At 36.7% G+C, this 17,616-nt stretch overlaps 1 protein-coding gene and 1 pseudogene across 6 annotated transcripts in view; both read right to left on the bottom strand.

Moving 5' to 3' along the window:
* The window catches only part of Lrrc4c (leucine rich repeat containing 4C), a 1,368,573-nt gene that overhangs the window by 189,747 nt on the left and 1,161,210 nt on the right, over positions 1–17,616 (bottom strand). For all 6 annotated transcript variants that reach the window (XM_087651931.1, XM_087651929.1, XM_087651928.1 and 3 more), the window contains 1 exon segment: positions 9,161–9,254. The gene's annotated coding sequence lies outside the window, so the exon portion shown is untranslated.
* LOC147995592 (HIG1 domain family member 1A, mitochondrial pseudogene) lies at positions 16,452–16,773 on the bottom strand (annotated as a pseudogene).

Below are 17,616 nucleotides of genomic sequence, written 5' to 3'. Positions count from 1 at the left end.
TCAGACTGAGAGGAGAAGAGGGACTGGGGGTGCAATTGGGGATGCAATGTGAATAAAAATACCTGAAAAACTGGCGTTCTGAGTCATAGGAGATACTTCCCTGCAACTTATATCACCTTTTAACATTTTTACTGCTAGATTTCCCTACTACAAGCTGTACATACTGATATACACCTTTCCTTTTTTTTTTTTTTTTTTCCGGAGCTGGGGACCGAACCCAGGGCCTTGCGCTTCCTAGGTAAGCGCTCTACCACTGAGCTAAATCTCCAGCCCTGATATACACCTTTAATTCCATGATTTTGGTTGTAGAAGCAGAAGGATTAGCAGTTCAAGATTATCACAGGTGAGCGATAAGACTAGCCTAGGTTATATTAGTCACAAAAAAGCAAAATAAAGAAAAACAGCATAAAACTACAACAAATGAAAAGCAACAAACACTTCTCTTTAATATAAAATGTAAACACTGTAAACCTCCTCTATGTAAGCCAAAGCAGCCAAAGCTTCAGAGAATTTGGAATGCTTTATGCATATTTTAATCTTAGTTTTACCCTCTATTTTGACTCATTTTGAATGACTACATCAACTACTATCTTTCAAGGTCTTTAACCTTGAAATTAGGAAGAAAGGGACACAGTGGCTCAATGATAGAACTCATTTAAAGAAGCCAAATTTCATTCATCTGCATTGGGAGGACCTCTCTGTTGCTACAGTCTGCCATTATTCCTGCACCATTGCTATGACAAGTGACTAGAGTAAATCGACTTTGTGAGCAGAAGATTCATTTAAAACTTCCAAAAGGGATTATTAACTTTCTATGACCCTCACAAAACTGTAAAATAAAACAGTGTTAGGAAATTAAAAGTAAGACATTGCTCACATCTACTCTGCTCATATCTTTGTCTTATACATAAGCAGACTCCACCTATATTTTAGAAAAGTTTAATGGGCAGTGATGGCACTTCCTATATTCTTTAAAAAGAAAGTGTCAGGATCTGTAGAAAATGGCATATTGAAGGCATTTTCTTGTTTTCAGTCTTTAAATTATAATTACAGTGACAGGCTAATGTTTTCCCAACACCACAATGGCACCTTCCCTGAACAGGCTTCCTCCTCTTTGTATGATAGATACAGTCTTGCACAATTGAAATACCATTACTGTAATTACTCTCTTTTACTCATCCACTCCTCCCACTTTGACCCAATGTTTACCACTCCAAAAATGTCACTATGCTGAAGAAAAATAGAGATTATCTTCACCTTCTCTATCATCCCGAAAGGCCATTTTTAGTCCCTAGCCCTGCAAGTTGTGTAGCACATCCATTTTGCTTAATATATTCTGTAATTTATGCAAATGTTTATGTTAATTGTCTCTGCCTTTGTGTAGTTTGTAGATGCTGAAGCACACAGGTCTGTGATTGATGAAAACAAGCAGAAATTATTATGACAGTAGAAGACTAACTCTGGGAGTCATGGATCAAACCTTTCCCAAGAAAATTTGATAATTCCACATTTCTGTGGTGGCAATAATTTGCATTATCTAAATCTGAGTAAAGCAACAATAGGTTCATCCCAGGGCCCATGATGTTTCTAGGCATAGACTCTGGACATATTTGCTATACTAAGGATTATTCTCTTTTAAGAGAGTTGCACTTCGGGGTTGGGGATTTAGCTCAGTGGTAGAGCGCTTGCCTAGAGAGCGCAAGGCCCTGGGTTCGGTCCCCAGCTCCAAAAAAAGAAAAAAGAAAAAAAAAAAAGAAAAAAGAGAGTTGCACTTCCATATTTAGGTCTTCCATCTTCTTGAGCTTCTGTGAATTGTTTCTTGGGTATTTGGAGCTGTTGGGCTAATACCCACTTGTCAGTGAGTGCATACCTTGTGTGTTCCTTTGTGATTGGGTTACCTCACCCAGGATGATATTTTCTAGTTCCATTCATTGGCCTACAAATTTTGTGATGTCATTATTTTTAAAAGCTGAATAATATTCCATTGTATAAATGTACCACATTTTCTGTATCCATTCCTCTGTTGAGGGACATCTGGGTTCTTTCTAGTTTCTATTATAATTAAGGCTGCTGTGAAAATAGAGAAGCATATGTCCTTGTTGTATGTTAGAGGATCTTTTGGGTGTATGCCCAGGAGAGGATGCTTCAGTCATTCTTAGAAGGGGGAACAAAATAACCAAGGGAGGAAATACAGGCACAAAAAGTGGAGCAGGGAGTGAAGACAAGGTCATCCAGAGACTGCCCCACCTCTGGTTCCATCCCATATGTAGTCACCAAACCCAGTCACTATTGTTGATGCTAACAAGTGCTTGCTGACAGGAGCCTGATATGGATGTCTCCAGACAGGCTCTGCCAGAGCCTTACTGAGAGAGGTGAGGATGCTTGTAGTTAGCCATGAGACCAAGCATGAGGACCCTAATGGAGGAGTTAGTGAAAGGAAGGAAGGAGTTGAAAGGGTTTGCAACCCCATAGGAAGAACAACAATATCAACCAGCCAGACCCCACCAGAGCTTCCAGGGACTAAACCACCAACATGGAGGGATCCATGGCTCCAGCTGCATATGTAGCAGAGGATGGCATTGTATGGCATCAATAGGAGGAGAAGTACTTGGTCCTCTGAAGGCTCCTTTTCCCAGTGTAGGAGAATGCCAGGGTGTTGAGATGGGAGTGCGTAGGTGAGAGTGGGAACATCTTCACAGATGCAGGGGGAGGAAGGAAGAAGGTGAGGGGTGGGGAAAGGGGAGACATTTGAAATGTAAATAAATAAAAAATATCCAAATTAAACTTAAAAAAGAGAGAGTTGTACTTCTTACTTGGCAAGTCGGCATTTTACCTCGCAGGATCTGGTGCTGTGTAAGATCACTGTTATCTTTGCCCCCTGTCTTAGTCACTGCTCTATTGAAGAGTCATTATGACTGAAGCAACTCTTATAAAGGAAAAACATTTATTTGGAGGCCTTGCTTATCTTTTCAGAGGTTTAGTGTATTATCATAATGGTGGGGAACACACCAATACTCATAGCTCTGTAGCAGCAGCTAAGAAGTACATTCTCATCTGGTGATTAAAAGAGAGCAAGCCTGGGCTTGGCACGGGCTTTTGAATCACATATAGTCACCTGAAAATATATCTTTACAAGAGTTAATAGGTGTGTTGTTTGTGTTTTATATACATATATATGAATAAGTTAGAAATCATTTTGTTACTAATTTTATTGCCTTGCTATTTTTATTTTCAAATATATGTACCTATACATATATTTAATCTCTTTTTTAACATAGAAAGCTTAAAGGAAATACATAATAGAATTACTTATATACACTCCACACTCATATATTCATATTATACATACTTTTAAAAGAGTACAAAATTGTTGCTAATACTCATATTATTTTTGTTTCAGAATTTTAAGTAAATATTTATTTAATGTAATCTCCTATTTATAACCAAAGTAATGGAACAATTATGAATAATATTTCAATGTTTTTGCATGCCCATATACCATATCATAAAATGTTCTATACTTTAGAACTGAATCTTTGCAACATATTGTAACGACTTTCAATGTGGTTCAATGCTTCTCCCTTTTCATAAATATCCATTTTCACATGTGTCCATTGATCTATTTTTGATTTCCCTTTTCCCCTGTGAATATTATGAAGGCTGTGGGAAATGCTAGTCATGTGGTCCACCATAGCCCTGTCTATTGGGCTGTCAGAGACATATTTTATCAGGAAGATTTAAGTCAAAAGCAGGCATATTTTGGTATAAATGCCAAATTGTCTCCAGAAGTGTTACGTTCAATTATTCTTTCAACAGGAGTTTATGAAAGTGTTCTCTTACTACCACTGGGTGTTTGAATTCAGCATTTAATTTAGAGAGCAAGAAGGGGGCACAAAAGGATACAAAAGTTCCCTGAGTAGGGCCATATTAGATTTATGGAGAAACATTTGTTAACCAGGATCAGAGTCACGGGAGTGTGGGCATGTTTGTTCTATTACCAAGAACTCTATGAATCAGTTCTAATAACAGTTCAGTCCCCTGCCAGCACACCCACAGCTCAGAGGTAGCACTGACCAGGGAAAAGAAACTTTCTACTGGAGAAAACTCCCACAGTTGTGATAATAGCAAATATTCCTTTTGTTCTTTCTGGCTGGGGGTGGGGTACTTTTGTTTCACTCGAACACATCTATCCCATTCTAAATCTGGGGAACACTATAATACCAAAAATAAACTGAACTCTACTTGTTTCTAAATAAAAATGTCGATCATAAAGTAATAGCCATTGTAATTAACCCATGTGCATGACTGCTTTATGCATATGAACCGAGAACCTGACACTGCTATTTGTAATATACCAGGTTCCAATCTGTTGCCCTGTCCATTTAACAACATTTCAGAGCACAATAACCCTCAGTCTTTCTATAAGAAAGAAGAACAAATGGCAGTGTTGATAGGCCTCGCTCTTACTGGGCAGATATCCTATAGGTAACAAAGCTGCAGGTTGGTGCTCGTGGATATCAGATATGAAAGCTATGGTGCTCATTCAGGAAGTGGGTATATTTTATTAATGTCCTTTGGATTTATTTTATTTTATTTTTTATTTTTCCATTTTTAAAAGTTGGGTATTAAGAACGTTTTAGCAAAAATCCTTGAATTTGTCTGTAAATATTCCAACTTTACTATCGAAGCTGTTTTGCACTTATTTCACTAAGAAATTCTAAATTATCAGAAATTCTAAATGATCAGAATTACTATGTATCTTACGGAAATAGAAGTTAGCATGTTCCCCCATCATGTGATTTTATTCTCTTGTAATTTATTAATGTCCTGAAATTGATTATTTTGAACTTTCTTTATTATTTTGAATAGATCTCCTAGAAATACATTCAGTCTTCATTTAATCTTCTATGCAATAAATCATTATTTCATTTTATAATAAGCTAAAGTGATATTGTACTGACTCTCACACAGGAGCTGGAAGTTGAAACAGTTGGTAAAGTGCTGTGAACATAAGCTAATTTTCTAGCATCCTCCAAGAAATAACAAATGGATCCCTAGAGCTCACTTCCAAGACAGTCTCACTGTAACATTAGATCAAGGCTGAGGAAGAGACCCTGTCTCAAAATAAAATGAAGAGTGATTGAGGAAGACAAAGTATGTGGACCTGTGGTTTCCAATTGCATGTACATATACCCACATTGATACATATAAACACATATGCCAACATGCACACAAAAGGCTCTCAAACATTAAAGAGAAATAAGAAAGCGGATTCATTTCAAATTAAATGGGTATACACACACTTCAATAACTATTTCATTAATAGAAACTAGGTATAGTTACACCATTTTAACAATTAGTGCAGTTCTGCTTTTACTTAATTTGGAGAAACACTTAAAATTGCAGTGCTACCTGTAGAATAATATTTGTATCTTGAATTTCAGTTTACCATGAAAGCTTTTCTCTTAATGTGGGTTTCTGATAACTAAGAGCCACCTTAATCTTCCCCAGTGGTCAACAACCATGGTCAAGAGCACCTCGTTGCCACATAATCTGAACAGCCTTTATTAGCTCAAGGATCCCACCCTGCTGATATGAAGTCTGCTTGCTTTGGTTCTGTTTTGCCCTTCTCTTTACTTTCTCTGAGAGATGAATTTGGAAGATTGAACCTCATTAAACCTTTATTTTTCTACCCACGGGGTGGTTTACTTTTGTGGTTCCACTGTGTCTTCATTTACAGACTTTGGGACTTTGGATTAGAAAGGAGATCGAGTGTTGTCTTGGTGTTTTAGGGCAGGGCAAGACAGGTCTAGTAGATACCTGGAAGACAGTAATTCTGAGAACAATGTGGAATGTGGAGACCCAAATGAAGAGGTTTCAGATGGAAAGGAAATTAGCAGTTGTCCTAGAAACCATTCTTGTAATACTTTGACAAACAATGTGGCTGCTTTCTTCTTTTGTCTAATAATTCTGCATGAGGCTACTTTGAATTTTTTTTAAAGACAGCCTAGAATTGACTGTGTCACATGTCTATTAGTGACCCTTCTGTTGCAGATCTACAATAAAAAAGAGCAAGCAAGGCAAAAGCATTACAAAATGTATAGTTTGAGGAGTAAAAAGAGAACGAGGAGATTTTAAATGTTGGAGCCATGTCCCATGCTCAAGAGATAAGAAGTTTAAGGAATGGCTTCAGGAGAAACAGAATAAAAGACATGGTACCATCAAGACAAAATCCCATTCAGGTAAGCTTCCTACATGTGAAAATTAAAGGTTATTTAACAAAGGAAAACTGTCAACAATGCAAAGCTTACATGAGTGTGTGTCTTGAAGAGAACCAGTTTCCAGCCCTAGAAGGCAGCAGAATTTGGCAGTGTTAGCCAAGTACTTCAGGCTTTCTCCAAAAGATACAGGTGTAAAGGGGCTGTGAAATCTTCCTTAAAAGGTTAAGAAAAGCTGCCTAGGCTACACATGTGGCAGGTGACTTTCTGCAGGAAGCCCTGAGAGGCTGTTGCCTGAAGCTGTGAAGGTAAAGCCTAAATTGTGTGGAGAGCCCAAGAAGTTAAAGGTGCCAGAGTCATGGATTCCTGACAAGAAGAGCTTCAGACAAGTCTGGCACCAGCTCAAGAGAAAGCATTGTGCTGCATTCCACAAAGCTGGAAGGGGTGAGAGATCTGAAGAGCTACATATCCCCAGACATGGACGTGTAGGATTTGGAGTTTGCCCTGCTGGGTTTCAGCTTTAATTTGGTCCAGTATTTTCTTATCACTCACCCTTTCCTCCCTTTCGAAATGTTTATGTATATTCTGAACAATTGTATGTTGGAAGTATATAATTTTCTTTTTGCTTTTCTATGGGACTACATTTAAGAGATTTGCCTGAGTCTTAAAAAAGATTTTGGACCTTAGATTTTCAATAGTCTTGTGATTATGAAAGAATACATGGATTTTTGAGGTTGTACTAAATGCATTTTACATTATGACAGGGCTGCAAATCTATGAGGGTCAGAATATGGAAAGTAGTAGGGTGAAATTGGCCTGCAGTTGACTCAAAAATTTGAATGTTCAGTTGGTGGACTGTTTAGGAACATTTAGAAAGCACTACTCTATGGCACTAGGAAAAGACTTTGAGGTTTCAAATGTCCGTTCTAACCACTGCATGTGGATGAGATGTAAACTCTTTGTTACTATTTCAACAACATGCCTGCCTGGCTGCCTGGCTGCCTGGCTGCCTTCTAGCCACTATGATTTTCACCATGATAATCATGATTAAGTCTCTGAAACTGTAAGTAAGACCCTATTTGAATGCTTTCTTTTATAAGCTGGGTTGGTAATGTTTCTTTATAGTGGTAGAAGATTAGTTAAGAAGCATGACTGCAAAATGATGGGGTTTTTTTTGGATAAAAATTGGATAATTGTGGTGCATTTTAAATGGAAAGCATTTCTATTTTTATATATTAATTGGCTAAAGATGAGAAAGCAGGTTTTTCGTAAATACCAGCATTCTATATTCTCTGCAGGAGCAGAGGCTCTTGAAATGACTGACCATGTCTCTGTAGAATAGTGACCGCCGGGGAGGAAAGGGTCTTTTATAGATTTAATCATATCCTTAGTATGTAGAATCATTTTCAGAATTATATGTTTGAATGTGAAAAATAATGTTCTGGTTAATTTATGAACCATTTGATATCCTTGAAAGATAAACAGAAAAACTTTTCTAATAATCAAATTTGCAAATGGCCCTATAAACCACCCTTTGGCCAACAACTTATGCTGTTTATGCTAAACAAGTATTTGCTACACATATTTACATGTAATATACTACACGTGCTAAACTGTGTGAAGCAAAATTATATTAAAGTCAGATTCCACATCTTGAAAGTTGACTTATTTGATTCTGATGATTAATTATTACTCATGATATATTCTACAGTGGATTAGCAAATTAAATATTTGTTCTTCTGTAATGAAATGCCAAATGGTCAAATCTATTAGAATTTTATCTTCTGATATTTTAGCCCAATTAAGAATATAAACTAAAATTTAATTCACTCAAATTACCAAAAGTGAAGTTAGCTGTTTCTTTAATGTTTTTGAGCCTCAATTAAAAGAAACACAAGTATGAAATAAATAGATCCTGTTCCTCTTAGAGGAGTGTTTCACAATCTGTTGGTCTTGACCCCTTGGGGTTCACGTATCAGATGTTCCATTTATCCAATACTTACATTTTGACTCATAGCAATAGAAAAATTTTAGTTATGAAGTAGCGAAAATAAATTTTATGATTGGGGAATCACCACAGTATAAGGAACTGAATTAAAAAGTTACAGCATTAGGAAGATTGAAAACCACTGACCTAGAGACAGTGCCAGGTAAGCGTGCAGTGGGTCCTGGCACATGTTTTAACTCCTTTCCTTAGTCTATATTCCTAGATCCACACAGCTATTTTTTGCTTTGTTTTAAGGTCATTACTCCTTTACACTATTTTAAATAATCTTTTACTTGGATTCATTTTTACTTACAAATAAGATCTAAACTCATGCATAACTTATTAAAGTAGATCCTCAAATTCCCATTGAAACTGGTATATTAAGAAAATAGCTGAGGTTGCTTACTATATTTATAAACGGTTTCCTTCACAAATGCTTGAATAATAATTGAATAGTATATTATGGCATTTTAAAATTTTGGCATTTAAAATACGGGTAAGATCACAAGTGGTTGTGGTTTACTATGTTGCCATCCTCTGCACAGTGACAGAGAGAGCTTTTGGTAGTACCAAGAAAGCCTCACATCTAGAAGGAAGCTGGTTAAAATATGGACAAAGACTTGACGTATTTTTAAACAAGGAAAGCATCTCAGTGCCTTGGCTCTTTCTATAACCTCCCACTCACATTATTTTAATATGGTAGTAAGTGATGAAAACCGTGGGAGAATCCTGTTAGGTCTCTCCATTAAACTTCTTTGATGACAAAGAGTAATTATGACCCTGGTAAGCAAGTCTACCCAAAGTTGGTACTAAATGTGAAAAAGTCTGTCTTTGTTCCAAATGGTTACTGGTCCTCTGTTTGTGTGTTCCTTACAAATTTTCAACCGCACCCTGTCCTTAACATATACAGCAAGTGTGTCAGTCCTAAGAGGGATAACGAGTGAGTTGAGCTTACCTTAAAGTGTGTCTAGCTGGCTCTTCTCTTCCTGAGGGAATTCAAAGAAGTAAAATGCATGTTCTGGATGCCTACTGGTGAAGTTTCTTCACACCTGGAGAGAACAATACAAGGATCCATTTTAAATTAAGACATGTGAAGAAGGACAAAATTAGGATCAGATATGCCTCCTTATTGCATGTTCTTAGTAGAATTCTATAATTGCAAATGACAGAACAGCCATTGTTCATTACCAAGTGACTAGTGATTTTTAAATATGGCAAACTCCATTTACACTTAAATGTGATTATTACATATATTTATGCTTCTCCTTACTCAAGTTTAGTCAACCTGATTTTATTATTCTTTCATTTTTCTGTCAAGTTTCAGTGTGTTTTATTATTGGATGTATATTATCTCAATATTATTAGGTAAACAACCACATAGTTGAGATTTTATGGGTATATCTTCACTGTCATAGCTAGAAGGCACACTCTTAGACAATCAAGACTGATTGAGTGGTTGAGTGCTTGGTTAGCACACATGAAGGCTCAGGTTCAATTCCCAATTTTTTTTCCTTATGTAAATGTGCAAGTAAGTATGTGAGTAAGTACCAGAAATTTAATTTACAATTAAATGTATCAGTCTAATAGAGGAATAAAAATATAGGCGAACATAATATTAAGTAAACTTTATGACTGGGTGCAATTTTTCTTTATGATAATTAGTAAAGCAATTGTACAGGACTTCACTGACACTTGAAGTTCTCTCCTTGTAGCAGGAAGAATATTATATAGAATTGTTACTAAGACCAAGAATATTAGAGGAGAACATGCTACCTCTACTTGCCTAGAACACTATAATTTCTAAAGATGCTCTAAATAATTATTCTTATGCTACAGATAAGGATAGCTCTGACCACTTATCAAAAGAGATTCTATTTTTTTCAGCTGAAGGATAATAGTGTAGATAACTTCCATAATCAAAATGCAATTAAAAACAGACAAAGGAGCCCATTCGCATGGCTACATCTGTAACATAACTCCTTTACCTGAGGTTCAGGGAACACCTCCGAAGAGATGCCTAAAGTATTTAAAAGCCAGAGGAACTGGAAATCTTCTCTAAGAGTGTGCCTTCTAGCTATGACAGTGAAGCCATACCCATAAAATCTCAATGATGCTGTTGCCCAAACAAGTCCTAAATAATTACAACAAATATCCTGAAGCAGTTAAGAGAACTTTATGGACCATCAACCCTAGATGATGAGCTAAAGTCAAGTAACAGTTGTTCTGGGAAGGAAATTTTGTCTTCCCCAATGATAAGACCTCTCATTGGTTATCTAAAACCAGTGAAGTAGTCAGCATTACAAAACTATACCTCCAGGCAGCACTGTACAGACTCAGCAGGATATATATACATATATATATATATATATATATATATATGAAGATAGCACAAATTTATGTAGGAGGGGACTTTAGATATTGGAGAAATGAAAAGAAAGAAAAAAAGAGAACAGATGCAACAATATTTTTAAATACAAAAATATTCTAAATACCCGGAGATTTACCTAAATTGTTAGACTTTCCTATCATGCATGAAGCACTAGGGTATACTTGTAGTCTTAGTACTCATTAGATGGAAACAGGAAGAACAATAGTTCAAGGTCATCTTTGTGCATATAGAAAGTTGGAGGTGAGTCCTGCACACATAAAACAAAGACTTGGGATAAAAAGACTCACTAAGTTCTGGCCTCCTCTCAAGTTCTCTCATTTTTCTTCTAAGTACATTATTTATTTCAATAGTAATTTGAGATAAAACCCTCATTTTTGCATGTGGGAATTTTTGTAAACTGTGAGCATACACCTACTGGCTTCCTACTTGATGTGCAATTAATTGTAGATAAATAGTACCAAGATGGCTACAACCAATTGACATGACATTCACATACCAAGTCATAAAAATCAAAGCAAAACCAAACAACCATAAAACAACCCCAAAAGTCTGCTTGTAGAAATTTAACAATTTTTTTAATTCAGAAAATTAAAGTGATCTTGTTTCACCTGGTAGTTAGAAGTGCAGCTGTGTAACTGTGCTTCTGGGGGACAAAGGTTGGAACTCTGAGGACATCAGGAAAACATCAAGAGAGCCACAAAATAGCTTGCAGAAGTGGCATGTATTTGTTTGTTTGGGATTTGGTTTTGGAATTTTTTTTTATGTTTCTCTCACCAGTCAAGGAAAAATAGTTCTGATCAAAGATGCCCATCTTACTGATATTTCATGTCTTTGTCTTTCCCAAATATAATGGATTTCTAAATTTAATTACTGAGTGTTTACTGAAATCATTACTCCCAAGGAGAATTTTCATACTGAGTGATCAGATTTATTCCCTGTCATTGCTGAAACAAAGAAGGGAAATTTCAATGTGTTTTGTGCCACAGACTCTGAACTAAACTGCCCATATAACTTAATTTTTCCCCTTTTTTCTTAATTAACTTGAGTATTTCTTATTTACATTTCGAATGTTATTCCCTTTCCCAGTTTCTGGGCCAACATCCCCCTAACTCCTTCTCCTCCCCTTCTATATGGGTGTTCCCCTCACCATTCTCCCCCCCTTACTACCCTTCCCCCAACAATCACGTTCACTGGGGGTTCAGTCTTAGCAGGACCAAGGGCTTCCCCTTCCACTGGTGCTTTTACTAGGCTATTCATTGCTACCTATGAGGTTAGAGTCCAGGGTCAGTCCATGTACAGTCTTTGGGTAGTGGCTTAGTCCCTGGAAGCTCTGGTTGGTTGGCATTGTTGTTCATATGGGGTCTCGAGCTCCTTCAAGCTCTTCCAGTCCTTTCTCTGATTCCTTCAACGGGGTCCTGTTCTCAGTTCAGTGGTTTGCTGCTGGCATTCGCCTCTGTATTTGCTATATTCTGGCTGTGTCTCTCAGGAGAGATCTACATCCGGCTCCTGTAGGCCTGCACTTCTTTGCTTCATCCATCTTGTCTAATTTGGTGGCTGTATATGTGTGGGTCACATGTGGCGCAGGCTCTGAATGGGTGTTTCTTCTGTCTCTGTTTTAATCTTTGGCTCCCTATTCCCTGCCAAGGGTATTCTTGTTCCCCTTTTAAAGAAGGAGTGAAGCATTCGCATTTTGATCATCTGTCTTGAGTTTCATGTGTTCTGTGCAGCTAGGTAATTCAAGCATTTGGGCTAATAGCCACTTATCAATGAGTGCATACTTCTAACTATTTTGTTGATAAAGAATCTGAGGCAAAGATGTTTAATTTAGTTTATAAGCAAGAGAAAAGCAGCAGAGTTTACAGATGTGACTGACTGCCCAGCAAATATGCCCTCCTACTTTATATTTACTGCATCATGGCAGTTCGAGATTGGATGGCTCTACCTGGGCCATACTCAATCACTCACCTTCTAGTGATTCCTAAATTCAATTTTATTGTGTTGTTTGAGAGGTGGTCTAGAAGTATTTTACCTATTTATTTTAACTTATAATACTAAAAATGACCCCATCCCTTCCCCTGCTGCTGTACAAATCAAACTGTGAAGATTTTACCAAGTTCATTGGCTGCCAGAAAATCTCTCAATTACAATAGATGGAGAAACTAAGATAATATATGTTCACTGGCTGAATTTGTGTCTGGAAAGAGTGTACAGATAACATTATTATCATCACCATAATTATCATGATCATCATTAGAATTTATTTTATGTTGACCTAATATAATGTCTTTTGTAAATTTCATTTTCTATTAGTTTTATATATGCTTTTGTATATGTGTTTATGAGCTTATGTACACAACTTAATGTATATGTAAAAATATAATCCAATAAAATAAAATTTAGTCAAGTTTTAACAACCACCCTCTATCAATTAATCAGTCCTGACACTTTTATTTTTTCCATACCCAGGAAAACAGGAAAGAAACCAAACTAATAATCTCTCCACATCATTGAAAGGCAATATTCAATACTCTTCAGAGAACATGTTAAACAACTGATGTACTTAAAACTGTCCAAGTTTACTGTCCTCATTTGCAGAGACTCTTATAGCTTATTTTATTTTTAAGCATCTCATGTTTGAGTACTGTATTGACATTATTATTATGTCTTCCACTCCTCCTACAATACCTCTTATGATCCCCTATTATTTATCAAGTTCATGACTACTTCTTCTTGCTTATTGTTGTTACATTCCCCCCTCACACACACATGCACACACACACACACACACACACACACACACACAAACACATGAGTCCACGTATACTTTTTTTGCCTATATGTGAGCATAACTTATCAGGAGGCTCCTCCCTCTAATTGCAGCAGTCATGGTCTGAATATTTCACATGTGGAAGGATCTTATAAAATTTCCCCCATCCATCTTGGCATGTCATTTTGCTGTTATTGTTTAGGGAATTTTATTGTCATTTCTTAAGGAAGCAAATGGTGTGTGTGTGTGTGTGTGTGTGTGTGTGTGTGTGTGTGTGTGTACGCATGCGAATGAGCACATGCAAATCAAATCAAAACAAAACAAGAATGAAAGAAAAATAAAAAATATAGTCAAGATTTCATTTGATTGAAATCAGTTTGTATGAAGACATGTCCATTTGAATTCTTCTGTTAGAGAGATCAGTTATGCAATATTCATATAAAAGAGTTCCAAATCAGTGTGACGTATTTTAAGTTTACATTAACATTTAGATTAATGAGAAGCTCAACTTGAATTACGAGCTTTGTATGCTTGGATTCTGTCCTTGTCAACTTGGAACCTGGTCTGTTGACTCACCTTCTAGTTTTATCAACAGATATCTGTATTCATGTATTTCCAGTGCCTGAGAATTTTCAGGTGGGTGAGGGTGCCTACTTGACATCAACAGTAAAAGAATTAGTTCTTAACCATGAAGAATGTAAAATGTGTTCAGCAATTGCATTTTTCCATAAATAATTCTCAAGAATGGAAATTCTTTAGCAGGAAAGGTTATGACTTCTTCATGAAGAAGTTATAGCTATTCATTAGTTATTTCTGGAGACCATACTCAGTACTTCATGCTGCTTTAAATCTTCCCACATTCTTCTTCCAGGAACTCATTTTCTTTTCTATGTTCTCATACACACAATCAGGATAATTTGAAAAAGTTTATGATTAAAGATGTCACAGAGAGTGCTGTCTTCAAATACAAATTAAACATTAGTCAAATAGGGTAAAGCTGGTCTCAAAATGAGGAGAGACTCTCTGGAGAATCCTATAACATCTCTTCAATGAGCCTGGAATGCAGAATGATGATTTCGAGATAAGTCAAATACACACACACAGTACATATAAGGAGCATATAATATATAATATATAGGATATATATTCATATATGTATATGAAGTAATAAATTAACATACACAGTTAGCTCGGGATTAATTCATACAATTTAACATGCTGAGAATTTTGGATGTTTTCCTTAAGTTTAAACTGGTACACAATTGCTGTTGGGCTTTATGTCACCCTGACTTAAGAAGAATTTATCCTGCTGTGGTACGAAGAATGGATGAAAAGTGAGCATGGCTTTCTTCATAACATTGCCAGATGATGAAGTGGACCCTTACATGCCAGATTTAAAAAAAAACACTAAACAAAAACAGACAGACTGACTGACAGTGGAGAATGTTAGACAGACTGACTGACAGTGGAGAATGTTAGACTTAGATGATGCCAACTCTCATGGCTTTTCTTTTCACGTGGAACAAAGCGGGAATGCGAGCCTAGAGCTGACCGTACTCTATCTTAGCTCTGCCACTCTCACTCATGTTTGAAAAAGCTGTACTAGAACACTTTGTATGTCCAAGAAGAGTACTAGATCCTATGATAGCAGGATGGAGAAAGAGACGTGGTCTCCACCGGAAATCTAATTTTAATACTGGATGAGCAGGAACTACTGAGTAAGAAAAACTCTATAAGACAGTAACAAAAAGTATTTGGAAATAGATGGGGTAATGTCTTAGTAAGTATGCTATGTCTGGACATGTTTGTTTAACTCTAAATTGGATGAACCCTGCAATGAAATACAACTCTTTAGATTCACAGCTTGGCATTTTCCTTTTATGATACATTGATTGGCAAGAAGTTGGGACTCTATCCCTTTTCTGTGAAATGATGATTAACATTTTACTTAATATATTTGTTTTGTAATTAGCCTGTTATTTATTAGGCACATAGAACTTCTGAAAATCAGGACAATTTTGGTTGCCCCTTTTAGACTATTTCTGTAATATTCAATGGGTATCTTGGCTCTGGAAAGCTGCTTTTAACATAACTTTTAGAATTATGCCTAAGAATAAAACTACTCTAATTGTAAAAAATTTGAAGATGCATATACTGTTTCCCAGACATAAGAAACAGTTATAATTCTAAAACTGACCTTGATATTAAAATAGATTCAACTTGAAGCTTACTTAATAGAAAAGATGAATTACAAAATTCCTCTGGTTTCAATTTGACCCCTAGAAAGAAGAGATCAGGTATCCAATTATGGGTTAAACTAACATGTATTATGCTATTTGAAAAGCCACATTTGAGAAACAGTTACTAATTTATTTTTAATTTGAGAATTCCTGTTCACTAAGCTAATGATCATCATTAGGATCATACATGGCTTTTTAAAATCCAGCTGATGTGTCATTTATTGGCATTATTAGAGTTAGAAATAAATATTCACTGACAACATTAACAGTATTCAGTGTAACTGAACTGATTTGGGGAGTACTGGGACACTGTTTACACTGTGGTACATGAGAGGCCAGAAACGAGCATCATTAAGCTGGATGTGGTATGTGAAGTATGATCTACTAGTGATTCAGCATTCATTAATTAGAGAAAAATCACAGTTAGATGAAACAACTGTAAGTGGCATTCTGCATCAGGTGAACTCACGGAATGTTGTTACATGTTCCGCATAGATTGTAGAGAGGTTTTGTAGTTGAATACAGTTACAAGCATGATTATCTAAGAAATATTTTAGTATTTAGCATAATTAAGCCAGCGGTACTGATTTACTGTTAACTGGTATTTTAGTTATGATTTTATTGCTGTGAAGAGACACCAAGACCACAGCAACTCTAATAAAGGAAAACATTAATTGGGGTCAGGCTTACAGTTTCAGAGATCAGAGGTTACATGGCAGCATGTAGGCAGACCTGGTAGTTGTTTTTATGTTTTTTTTTGTTGTTGTTGTTTTGTTTTTGTTTTTTTTGTCTAAACCTACATGATATTTATTGCAGACACAAATACACAACCTCAATGTGAGATGTCTAACTAAAGCAAGCACTTCCCAGACCAAGGCAGCAGCTCTTCTAAGGCTTAGACTTGGTCCAGAATTCCCAATACATGGAATAGCCCATATCAAAAGTCATAGCCCCGACAACAAAGCCCTGAGCTGCCGCATCCATGTGGATCAAATTAATGAATGAACATCTTCGTATTTCCCCAGCTCTTCAGTCTGTGTAGCCCATACGCAACAATCGCTGCAAAGCCTGCCATTCCAATGGGGACAAACGGTGTCTGCTTACCTTTCCAAATAAACTTAGGCCCCTGACCGTCATCATATGAAGAGAGAAATGTCTGTGTTGGTGGACATTATGATTTATTTAAGAGTCTTCCTGTCTGCTTGTGCATTTGGCTGCCAAGGTGCCAGCCTTAAGATTGAGATTCAAATGGCCAGGGACAGGACACGAGGATTTGTTTTTTTTTAATTTATTTATACATTTTTATTTTTTATAACGTGTTATTTCTAATGCTTGATTACTTTAGCTAACAAAACATTTTCCAACTCTTTTTTTAGATTTTGACAATAATTTTTTATTGGATTTTTTATTTACATTTCAAATGTTGTTTCCTTTCCTGCTTTCCCGGACATAAAGCCCTCTATCACATCCCCCTCCCCTTCTTCTATAAGAGTGTTCCGTTCCCTATCCACCCCCTTCCCGTCCCGGTTCCGATATTCCCCAACACTGGAATCCAACCTTGGCAAAACCAAGGGCTTCTCCTTCCAGTGGTGCCCAACAAGGCCTTCCTCTGGTACATATGCAGTTGAAGCCATGGGTGTGTCCACGTGTATTCTTTGGGTAGTGATTTGGTCCCTGGGAGCTCTGGTTTAGTTGGCATTGTTGTTCTTACCCATAAGAACAACAATTCCTCTAATTCCTCCAACGGGATTCCTGTTCTCAGTTTAGTGGTTTGCTGCTAGCATTCGCTTCTGTATTTGTCATGCTCTGGCTTTGTCTCTCAGGAGACATCTATATCCGGTTCCTGTCAGCATGCCCTTCTTAGCTTCATCAATCTTATCTAGTCTTGGTGACTGTGTATGTATGTGGCAGGCTCTGAGTGGCCGTTCCTTCAGTCTCTGCTCCAAACTCTGCCTCCATATTCTCTCCTATGATTATTTTTGTTCCCCCTTTTAAGAAGGAAAGAAACATCCGCA

Source organism: Rattus norvegicus, chromosome 3 (assembly GCF_021556685.1).
Source record: "Rattus norvegicus strain SHRSP/BbbUtx chromosome 3, alternate assembly SHRSP_T2T, whole genome shotgun sequence".
Classification (NCBI taxonomy): domain Eukaryota; kingdom Metazoa; phylum Chordata; class Mammalia; order Rodentia; family Muridae; genus Rattus; species Rattus norvegicus.
This window is presented reverse-complemented; position numbering and strand designations above follow the sequence as displayed.